This window comes from Indicator indicator, chromosome 31, assembly GCF_027791375.1.
Source record: "Indicator indicator isolate 239-I01 chromosome 31, UM_Iind_1.1, whole genome shotgun sequence".
Lineage (NCBI taxonomy): Eukaryota > Metazoa > Chordata > Aves > Piciformes > Indicatoridae > Indicator > Indicator indicator.
The window spans coordinates 4,209,487-4,221,695 of NC_072040.1; the positions used below are offsets into that span (position 1 = coordinate 4,209,487).

At 45.2% G+C, this 12,209-nt stretch overlaps 1 protein-coding gene across 1 annotated transcript in view; it reads right to left on the reverse strand.

Moving 5' to 3' along the window:
* ARFGEF1 (ADP ribosylation factor guanine nucleotide exchange factor 1) overlaps nucleotides 1-12,209 on the reverse strand; it is a 49,616-nt gene that overhangs the window by 36,404 nt on the left and 1,003 nt on the right. The gene's annotated exons all lie outside the window — the stretch shown is intronic.

Here is a 12,209-nt window from a genome sequence, read left to right on the forward strand (position 1 = left end):
TGGCCATTGTGCTCCTGTGCAAGCTGCTGTGGGTGCCCTGCTTTAGCAAGGGGTTGGACTGGACCCAAGGTTCAGACTGCTCATGCAGTGTTCTAAAGTGGAAAGAGCTTCTACGAGGAGCAAAACCAAACTGGTTTCCAGATTCTTCTCCCTTAACACCCAATAACCATCTCAGCTCACCTGCAATGTAATTCTCTCTGTATGACAGAGTCTCTCCTGTAATGACAGCTGAGCACACCAAGGTCAAAACGGGCCAAGCAGGTGCTGTGGACAACACTCTTAACTAGTCCATGATGCTGATCAAGCTCCAACTAATTCACTGTTTGCTCCATTAATCCGATTGAAAGGATGCTTTAAACCTTAATTACACTGCAGGGTGTCTCTGATTCCCAGAGGAAATTTGGTTAGGACTGGATTATTCCCTTGGTTCCTATCCCAACAACCCCTATATCTGAAACAGATCTTCTCCTTCAGGACATCTTTCTCTCTGCTTACCTAAATATGCCATAAGATCAAGTAAAACAGAACTACTTTGTTAGCATTCCTGTTACAGCTGGGGAGCTATGGAGTGTTCATTATCACAGAGAGAACAGAAAATTCCATTCAACATAGAAACATGAAAATGGGTGCTGAGGGAGGGCTTTTGTTTCTCTGCAGAAGAATGCAAGAGGATAAAACACTAAATTAAGACAGACCCCCAGAAGAGTCTGATCAAAGGCTATGCTGCAGTCAGCCAGGGCACAATAACTGTAATTTGGAGAAAAAGCAATTTCACCAACTGAGTTCAGGGGTGCAGAGTATAGAGATCAGCAGCACACAACAAGAGGCTTAGCAGCTGCCTCACAAAAATACCAACATGCTGCACTGAAAAACCACTGCAAGCCTGTGGAGACCAACATAAGACCAAATCCAAAGCAGCTTCTCTGCCTCAGGAATACACTTTTCATATATGCTTGCCCAAAGTCATGGCTGCCATCTATGCAACCCATGACAAGGTAAAAACAAACTAATTACCAGGGGACAAATTCTGTGAACCAAGGATTCTAATTAGTGCTATGCTTTACAGAAGGGAGGCTTTGGATTCACATCCCTCCCTGGCTGAAGTTCCTGGAAGCACCTGAAACTGCACCAGGAAGGGTTGGGAATCTATGAATTCAATTTCAAATGGATAGGGAGGGGAAGCTAAGGATGAGAAGATTGAATGATGTCAAACAACATGGAACACCTCCAGTTCCTCTGGGCTCCTTCATTCAGGACACCCGGAGTGCCCCTCCAGCATGCCCCTGACTCAGCAGATGGAACACGTGAGCTTCTCAACATATTCAGCAACCAGAAAGCAGAGTGAAAAACATCAGGGCAGACAGAATTCCCAGCAGCATGCATTGAGGAGGGACGCAGTTCCTCCAGCCCTCTCCTCACTATCCATTTCCTCAAGCACTCCCTGGTTCACTGGAGTGAGTGCATCAGTCAACAGTGCTGCAGCTTGCCCTGCATGCAAGAGCAGGTCTGCAACCACTCTCCCAGCAGCTCTGCAGCCACTTCTCCCAGCAGCTCTGCTCTCAGAGATTGTGCAATGTGTCTGCCCAGTTCCAGAGGTGATGAATCACCAATAACTCTTCCTTTGACACAGCAGCTTCACATGCTGCCCTCAGAAATTTAGAGGGGTCAAAAGCATCCTCAGTTCTGCTGCTGTTTGGAGAAATTAATTTGCACCCAGGTGTTTGTATTTTTCCCTTTTTGGCCACTGAATACAACAGAGCAATTTTGGATTGATAACAGAAGGTAGACATTTAAGACTGCAGCTCTCAAAAACGTGAGGGTTTTTCTATACCTGCATGTGCACACACAACATCTCCATAACAATGTGATTGTAACAGCCCAGATCCAATCTAGAACTTGAAGACCCGAGAAGCCCTACCCCAGAACTCACAGTAAAGTTCAGGTAAACTTGGAGAAGCAAGGAACAAACTCAGAAATCAAACCTAAAACCCCAGGCTGGACAAAAAGGCCAAGGACTGATATTTTTTTTCTGAAACCCTTGAACCCAGCCTGCATTTTGCTCCAGCAGCAGCCAACAGCATATGTCTCAGTAACTGCAGAGGAGAAAAGCAGGGCAAGAACGCTGCAGCAGGCCCTCCTACAGCAGCTGTGGCTTTACATTGCTGCTGCACTGGGGCTGCTCCTGCAGGTTTGACAACTCTTGCCAAACTCACCTTTCATCACTGTTAACTACAACTTCTGGGATCAATGTCACTGCAAGCTGCAGCAGAGAATCCTCTTGCTTCCCCTGGAATGAGCTGAGCTCCTCACAGGATATCCGGCTCTGCATCACGAGCAATTGCACTCAATTGTTCTTCTCTCTTCATGTCTATGCCACTTAGGAGCTCACAAACTTCCTTTGCCATCCATCTGCAAGTGGCACACTCAGCTGGATCTTTTCTGGAAGATATTCCACGCTTTCAATCATCATTGCTGACCTCCAGTGCATCATGCCTAAGGCCCTTGTCTCTCTGGGATGGAGCAAGAGAGCAGAGCTCCACATCAAGTACCTGAGCTCATTATGAGGTGGTGAGGCAGCTTCCCTCTGGTTCTCCTCCATCATTTGCCAATTTGTCTTTTTGCCAAAGGAATCAGGACTTCCATGGAATTATTCACAACTCCAACTTTCCTCCCCCTCCCTATGGCTGAAAGCCTTACTCAGAGCCCATGATTATCAAACACTTCACTAATTTCAGATTAGAGACCCTTCAGAACCTCCTGATCCTAACAAGCTGATAGAAACTTTGGATTAACTTCAAACTGGGCTTTTTTTTTTTCTGGCTACATCTTAAACCAACTCCTGGGTGGTGCTGGAGCAGGACTCAAGAGCTGCTCAGTGCACCTTCACTGAGTGTCACCTGTCAGCACAGCTGATTTCTTTACTGAGCATGACTCAGCTTGCTGTGAAGAACAGCACAGCAAACATTTATACTTAATGTTATAATTAATGCTACGGAATTAAGACTTCCACAGATTATAGCTCCTCATTCCTGGCCCGTCAAGGCAGCATCCTCATTACAAAGCCACCAGCGTTTCAGCTGACCATTGTGGAAGGCTTCTGGGACTCACATACAGGCAAGCACACATTTGACTTGGGTCACCCCTTGATCAAACCGTTTTGGCCATCTCTGTTATTTTCTACTACATTCCACTCGCTCATTTGCTTGGTTGGTGACAACTGAAGACTGCAATAAATGTTTTACTACTGCTTTGTGTTCCTTCTGGCAGGGACAGGCTGCTGCTGCAGAACAAGACTGTCATTATGTTCCTCAGCCTTGTTTCTGCATCGTTTGACAGCAGGAACAAAAGCCACACGTCCACGTCTCCCACAGCCCACCTCCCCGGGAGCACTTGGCTGTGTAACACAACCCTTCCATCAGCCTCATTTCTCCTTGCAAGCTTGCTTTGCCAGCAGCAAGCACACGTGCACAGCAATGGTGATGCACCCTAACCCCATGCTTCATGAAGTACCACCAGCCACCACAAACTGCTGTTACATACAGGGGAGTCACTCAAGTTCCACACTGCTCCAGCTCAGCAGCCCCACACTCCCTCTGCTCCAGCTAAGCAAAGCAATTCTCCCCCTGCTGCCCCCTCCATGGGCAGAAGCAGGTGGTATGTTCAATAGGTGGTGATACAGATACAGAACAGCCCCATGGAAACCAATCCTATCCAAGCACGTAACAATGACTGTTCCAGGCCATATTTAGCTCACAGCAGATGTTTATTTTGACTGCTGGAGTGGTATTTTTAAAAATACAATCTAGAGTTAGGACTGAGTGAGCTGTGTGAGCAGTAACTCTTCCCACATCCTGCAAAGAGAGCACCTTCATGCTTTTCCATTCCCATCCTGACAGCAGGAACAATCATTTGCTCTAAGATTTCCAGTGCTCATTTCTGCCAAGCAACTTGTACTGCAAACTGTCAGAGACTAGAGACCACCAAGGACAAGGAAAGTTCTAAGCACAACGGGAATAAAATTAAAAGACCCTTCTGTAATATGGCAAAATCCACATTTTGTTTTTGACCTGCTGTAGATCTCTGCTTATAATTGGTTGGGTTTGGTTTGGTTGTTTTGGTTTTTTTTTGTCCTTTTTTTGTAATTGGACAGGTTAAAAAGTAATTCAGTTTAACTGGAAATTAAACTTTACTCCCTTATGAGTTCAGGATACCTTAAGAAACAACCAAACCTACCCCAACCTTTCCCAGTAAGTAGCCTGCTCACCACAGTTAACTTTAAAAGCAATCTGCAAGTAGGGATAAAATAAAACAACCCAAGAAGCAAAGCCACATGACACCACAAGACTCTCACCCATTTCAAACACTAAACCTTTAAAGGTCACTGGTAGCTACTGGTAACTTTCTAATTAAGAAAGCCTTGTGCCCCTTCCCTCTTGCTGCAGCTCTGAATCACAAGAAAACCACCAGAGATAAGGGTATAGCCAGGGGACTACAACTTTATGACTGTCTGTACAGCTCATCAAGCTGCACTGGACATAGAAAACAATTTGGCAACAGAAAGGTGTGGGCTGATGATTGTTTGGATACCTAGGGTATGCCCCTTAGAACCACCTCAACTTTGTAACTTCTAAACCACAATTTGCATTTGTAAGAGAAAACTCCAGCTTGAAATCAGAAGCCCTTATGCTCACAAGTCCTGATCTTCCAAAGTTCTCAAAGCCATCACACTGCTGCTTGAAGTCCCCATCTCTGCATTAGATTCTGCCATAGGAAGCAGCTCTGGCAGATGTTTGAATGGACACAAGGATGTGAGTGTTGCAGTGCTCTGAGAGCTGCAGAGAGGCTGCCCTCAGCACAGCACCTATGCAGCAGTCATACAAGGAAACTTTTCTGTCTCCTATCTTCTATTGGCATCCTAAAGAAATATTCTGAAAGACAGCTCCTCACATGACAGCTCTCTCTCCTCAGATGCTGATCAGCAGACAAGTCCTACTTCAAGCAGTCACCACTGCACCACTGTGTTAACCCCACCCTTGTTGCACAGGTAAAGCGAAGTGCTCCTTCCACCAGTGCTTACCAAAGCTTTAGAGAACCACAGGATTGCTTGGGTTGGAAAAAACCACCAAGGTCAATGAGTCCAACTGTCAGCCTATGACCACCACAGTCACTAAACCATGTCCCCACGTGCCATGCCCCCTACCTTAGGATCCAGAGAATGTCAGTGTTCCAATCAGTATCTCATGGACCCATGAGTTCATCATGAACGACTATGAAAAAGTGCACTTGCAGTGACCACACAACTGGTTCCATACCTATTAGACACATCCACACAGTCCTTATTACCAGCAGTTAGCTTCCTGCTGTCCTGAGCCTGCCCCTCTACATGTTCTTTAAGAGCATTTTAGGACACGAGTACATAAATGCTGTTATAAACTACAACAGTTAGTCAAAGAACTTTTCAAATCAAGGATATTTACATCTAAACTAGTTGTTGTTATCAAATAATGGAATTTCAGAAGCCAGCACCTAACTCTGTGGCTGTTCCTAGGCAATCTATTTGTGATCAGTGCAAAGCTCTACCAGCACCAGCCAGGGCTCAGCAAACCTCTACCAGGTTACATCTGATTAGTGCTATTAGTAGCAGTACTTTGAAGTCATTGCTATCTAACAGTATCTTGGCCATCCTTACCTGTACAGAGGTCAGTCAGAAAGCTTTAACTAACTTGGATGTGAATTGTTGGTGCAGGGACTGCCACAGGCACGAGCTTCACAGAGGTTAATTTCCACAACGTTACACACAGCCTTGAACTTTTATAGACACGGACAATATATAGCAGAAGAGTCTTCAAGCTGGTTGTAAGACATCCTCAAAATTACACTTCATTGTTCTTTAAAGAACAGATGTAAAACCCTTCCTCTCCTTGTGAGGGTATTTCACCCTGGCCAGCCCTCCCTCTGGTCCAGTTGCAGAGAGCAGCTTTGGCAGGGGATGTTTGGTTTGGAGGGTGGGGTGAGGGATGGGACTGAAGTGAACTCCTACAAAAAAGCTTAAAAGAAACAACCACCCAAAGAGTAAAGGGAAGAAACATTTCAGTGCCATGCCACCTGCCTCAAGCTCATCATTGAAAGGCCTGGAGAGGAACCAAGCAGGAACAGCAGTCTCTGCTTTCATGGGAAAGGAGATGATCAAGGAAAGAACAGCCCAAGTGATCTTTGAACCTTCCCTGTAAAGGCAGCATTAATAATTCACAGAATTTTGTCTTGGGCTTAAGAACACAATGCAAGACCCAAGGATGAACATCAAGCTTGTCTCCTCCTCTTATGCAGCTAAGACCCAAAGCTAAGGCTGCTCTGAACACCCCTAACCAGCACAGCATTAGAGAATTTCAAGTAAGAACATTTTTCTGTACATTTCTCAGAACAAGATTCCTGAGCATTCAAGATCTATTTATATGCCTAATTATGCACACATAATCACACAAAATAAAGCGTCATGTCTTAAATCACAAGTGGAAAACATCTCAGTGTCTCATTTCACTGCAGGTGAAGAAAATGTTAATCACACCTCTCAGGGACTTAGGCAGCCTGCAGCCAGCTCCCCAACTCTGATGCAAATGCAGCTGTCCCAGGTTAGCAACCTTCCTTACAGCAGCTACAAAGCTCTGGTTGCATTTCAGGAGAATGAAAGCAGAGGTTGATTTACCCCCATCCCCTTTCTCACCGGCTCCAGCACAGCATTCCTGCAGATGTCCCAGGCCACCAGCCAAACGAAGCAAGGTGAATTGAGACTCTGCACTTCCAGCTTTCCTGAGCTGCAGAAGGAAACCCTGGGATTTTCTGCCAGCTGCTGCACCCCTGGCTCCACACAACAGAGCCACCCTGCCCCCTGCATACACTCAGACCCTGGCAGGCTCTGCATACTGCAAAATCCATCCTCATCTCAGAGGACACTGCCATCAGTTTGTGCTTCTCCCCTGCACTACAAGTACAGTTCTGTGCGAGTTTGCACCAGGTTTGAAATGGAAATTGGATGGGGAGCTGCCAATGAAACCAAACTAGGGCCACACTACTTCTAATTCATTTACAGATTTGAAAATTTCAGGGTGCTTCACAGACAGTCCCCTCAAAATCAGGGTTTTTATTCAAGAGAAAGGAATTTCCAGCATAAAACTCTCCTATGTGCAGCTTAGGAGGAAGCACCCAGTGTGACTCTGCCTTCTGCAAGCTCCTGAAAAGCACAGCCAGATGTAAGACATCTCTGAAACAACTTCTGCTTGAATGCCAAAACTGTTTTAGAAGGATGAGTGACAGGGAGATCTCCAGCATCAGCGAATAACCTCAGCCCACTGGCTGCCTCCCTGTGCCTGAGCAGAAGCAACAGATTTAATTGTGGTTCTTGAGCTGTGTTTTTTTCATTCTCTAATTTGTGCTGCTCTTCCAACACATCTCAGTGACAAGAAAACCCACACTCTGCTGAACAGGGAACACTACACTGGGAGTTGTGTCAGGCACAGAGTCAACAGAACCTCCACATGTCCTCCACAAGCTTCAAAGCTGTCCCCCCCTGGAGGTGTTCAGGGCCAGGCTGGATGAGGTCTTGAGCAACCTGGCTGGTGGGAGGTGTCCCTGCCCATGGCAGGGGGTTGGAACTGGATGATCTTTAAGGTCCCTTCCAACCCAACCCATTCTGTGATTCTAGGCTCATACCAAGAGCCCAGACTCCTCAACACTTCAAGTTAAGAGCTCCTGCTCCCCAGCTAAAACCTCATCATCTACTAACACAGCCACAGTGAAAACTGAAATGTGAAACTTCATACTAAATAATAAACAAAATCATAGAATCACAGAATCATCTTGGTTGGAAGAGCCTTGTGTGCTCACCAACTCCAACAGCTAACCCAGCACTGCCAGGTCACCACTCAGCCATGTCCCTCAGCACCATATCTATAAACCAAACCCAGAAACCGCCAAACAAAATCTCCAACACCAAGAGGAATACCTAAAACCTAATGCCATGGATAGAGTGGAAAGAACCAACATGAAAAACAGGACAAAAAAAGAACCCAAAACATAACTAAATCTGCCAATATTTATCAATTCAAATGAAATCTTAATGAAGCCTTTTCCTACCAGGTCACCCTGTCCATCCTCCTGATCACGTTGGTGCAGCAGCAGATGTTTCCCAGTCCCTTCCAATTTTCTCAGTGTCCTAAGACACTGATTAGAAATCAATAAGGGAGTTCTGCCAGGTATTTCCAGCTCTGGGGACTGGACAGGCCTGTTTTTAGCAGCTCTTTTACACTTACACTTCAAATGGGAAGCACATTCTAACAAGCCTCACCACCCTCTCCCTCAGAAGAGGGATTTTTATTTAACACCCCCTGCAGTCCATTAAGATCAAGGAGTCCAACCTTTAACCAGCACTGCCAGGTCACTACCAAACCATGGCCCTCTGCACCATATCTTCACAGATTTGAAACCCCTCCAGGGATGGGGACTCCACCTCTGCGCTGGGCATCCCGGGCTAGGCTTTGACAACCCTTTTGGGGAAGAAATTGTTCCTCATGTCCAACCTAAACCTCAAAATTACATTTTAGAAGATAGTAAAAAAATCAATGTTAACACTTTTGAAACATCAAGGGCTTGAACTGAGGCTGTGTTCCAGGATAAAGTCAAAGTTCCACCTAAAACAAGTATCTTTTTTTTCCCACCAAGACAAAAAAGCAAATATTTAATACTCATTCTCCATTAAAGTCTTTTCAACCCAAGCACAATCCACCCCATTCTCTACAAGTTTTTATGTGCCCCCTGCCAACCACTGCTTTTCTCAAGGGAGATTAAAGCTCCTCAGCACCGCCATTCTACACACATTCAACACAAGAGCTCCTCCCACTATGCACAACTTCTCCTGAATGAGCCCCACAAATCCAACAGAAATGCTACTTTGCACCTCAAATTCAGAAAGCAACCTGGATAGCAGTTTATGGAGCCAACCAACATCACGTTTACCAAGCCAAGTTTTCATCTTTGAGGATGTAGATGAGACCTCAACCACCCTGTAAGCCTGGCAGGTAAACACAAGCTTGGCAAAGCGAGAGCAGGGAAGGGCAGCTACAACTTTTAAGGACTACTTTTTATTAAATACATAAACATCTTTGTTTGTACCAGCAAAAAGCCTCCATTCATCCTGCTGGCTTCCTTCAAAATCAGTTTCATAAGAACAATTACAAGCAGAAAAGAACTTCTGTACGTACACTAGTGACCTTTATACAGTGAAAATAGCTGCCTATAGCACATGCAGACAACAGACAGTGCCACAGTGCCCATCTCTCCTTATTCAGCATAGAGGAGACTCCAAAAATCCTGGGCTTTAGCTTCTAAATGACAACTAATTTTGATGAAGGATGGACAGCAGTCTGCTGAGAACAGCATTCTCCAAAAGACAAATTTAGCTCATCCAACACTTCTCCAGCAAAATGACTCCAGAGGACTAACACAACACTGCTCCTCAAAATGCATTTTTACCTGGTGAGACTTTGCCAGGCCATTTCCAAGTCTGTGTAGGCAGCTATAGGTCAATCACTCTGAGGTGAGTCCTGCTGCCAATGGTACCTGTTTTCAGAAAAACCAAGGTTCAGTGCTGAGTGATATCCTGCTGCTTCATCATCTTACATCTGTGTGGAATGGCAGCACAAGTGGTGACTGCATAGAATGGCTTAGGCTGGAAGAGACCTTAGAGATCATCTAATCCAATCCCCTGCCATGGGCAGAGACACCTCTCAACTAGCCCAAGTTGCTCGAAGCCTCATCCAACCTGGCTTTGAACAACTCCAGAGAGGGGACATCCACAGCCTCTCTGGACAATCCATTCCAGAATCCTGCCATTTTTGTAGTGAATTTCTTCCCACTTGCCTGAGAGCTACCTCATCCAGCAGGACCTCTGCATGGCAGACTTGCCCAAGGAGCACTGAAGAACCTTTTAAGTCACAGTTTCAGCCCTCTTCCAGAATTCCAAGCAGTGCATGCACACTTTGCTTTCAAGTACTTACCAGGAAAATGTCTGTGTCCTTTTAAAGTGTTTGCTGTTCTTGTTTCAAAGAGCAGCTGATCTGCAGCTGAACTAGCAGCCTTTATACCAGCAGGGAATTCTGCTTTGCTCTGCTTGGTCCTTCTACAAAGCACCTTCCAGGCACACCCCGGATTCTGGCACAAAGCACTAACAGTTTTTCTTCAGTCTATTAGAAACTTTATATTCAGCTGAGGAATTCCAACCCCCTCCAAGACATTCTATGGACCATATATAATGCAGAGTATTTACTGTAAAGCTTCCTATACTGTAATGCAGCTGAAAACCACAACAGAAAGAGCAGTGCAAGGAAGCAACTAGGAAGGGAACCTCTAAATCTTAACCTGCTGTCAGCTTGCTTCCTGAAAGTCTCTGCAAGCAAACCACTTTGAAGGTAAACTCATTCCCTACCTAGATTAAGAGCAGCTGCTATGCAAGTAAACAATACAGAGGTCTAAATTAGCTGTGTTTATGACACAGACCTGATGGATCTGGCCCGGAGGAGGTCACCAAGATGATCATGGGGCTGGAGCACCTCTTCTACAAGGACAGGCTGAGGGAGCTGGGAGTGTTCAGCCTGGAGAAGAGAAGGCTCCTGAAAGACCTTAGAGCAGCCTTCCAGTACCTGAAGGGGCTACAAGAAGGCTGCAGAGGGACTCTTCCCAAAGGCCTGCAGGGACAGGATGAGAGGCAATGGTTTGAAATGAGAGCAGAGCAGATTGAGATTGGATGTGAGAAACAAGTTCTGCACCAGGAGGCTGCTGGAACACTGCAACAGGTTGCCCAGGAAAGGAGTTGAGGGCCCACCTCTGGATATACTCAAGGTCAGGCTCAACAAGGCTGTGAGCAACCTGCTCTAGCAGAGGATGTCCCTGCTGACTGCAGGGGGGTTGGACTGGATGACCTTTGGAGGTCCCTTCCAACCCAAACCATTCTATGGTTCTATTTCACTAGGTGAAAAGAGAAAGAAAGGTGACTTTTTACATGCACAGAATGGCTTTCAGAAAGGACAATGGAACATGGAAAAGGACACTGAAGTGAGGAGTCAGCTTTTCATCAAGCCACAGTCTGGTGAATCATTAGATTTAGGATGTGAGCAAAACACCAAAGAGCATCTATCACTCAAATTGTAATACTTGGGCCACAATTTGCTTTCTTATCTTCTAATAGCCCAGGAAAATGGTCATAGTAGAAGGAGCTCATCTGTCCACAGGTCAGCCTGCCACAGCAACAGAACAGAGATGTTGTGGGGGTTTTCTCCTTCAGAACTCACAAATCAGAAATAGATGAAGCATAATCTTCAAGGAATGCAGCAGCACAGGTTTGTACAAAAATACATCAGGATTAAAAATGCCAAATGGATATTCTGAACAACTCTTAAAAGCCTGCTTGTCAATCTCAAGATAAAACCCAGAGTTTTGTTTACCTACTGCACAGGAATAACACTTGTTTCTGAGGTACTTCAAGAGCAGGTTGTCTTACACTAACAATGTAAAGCGCTCTTTCATTTCTCTCTGGAGTACACAGAATAAAGTTAACAAAAAGACCAAAGGGGTGGCAGGTTAATCCCACCTGCCTCAGGCATCAGATTATCACCCACAACTTCAGTGAGAAATGAGCAATGCAGGAAAACACTTTTCCAATCTGAATTATTAAGAAATAAATAAATAGTTGAACCACTGCCACTTCTCCCCCTCCAACTGCCAAGGCCTTTCACAAAGAAAACAAAGTTGTGGGTTTTTTTTAAATTGAAATTACTATAGAAGATAAATAGGATGACAAAAGAACAAGTTGAAACTACTTGATAATCATTTTCCAAATCAAGCAAGTTTCAGTTTAATATCTCCTCAGATGAATCAATGTAAACAGGCATCATTACTGTACAAAACCAAGATACTATCTCCAACCCCAGCAGCAATTGCACAAGACTGGGAGGGACAGAGCCCATCCGTGTGTTATTTAATTAAAGCAGGCCCTTCTCCAGAAGTAAACACGTCAGTATTTTGTCACATCGGTTCTAGCCCTGCCACTGCTCATCACACCACAACTGTAAAGCCCAAGTTCTCCTTTTTCATAGGCTCATAGAATGGTTTGGGTTGGAAAGGACCTGGAAGATCATCCAGTTCCAACCCCTCTGCCATAA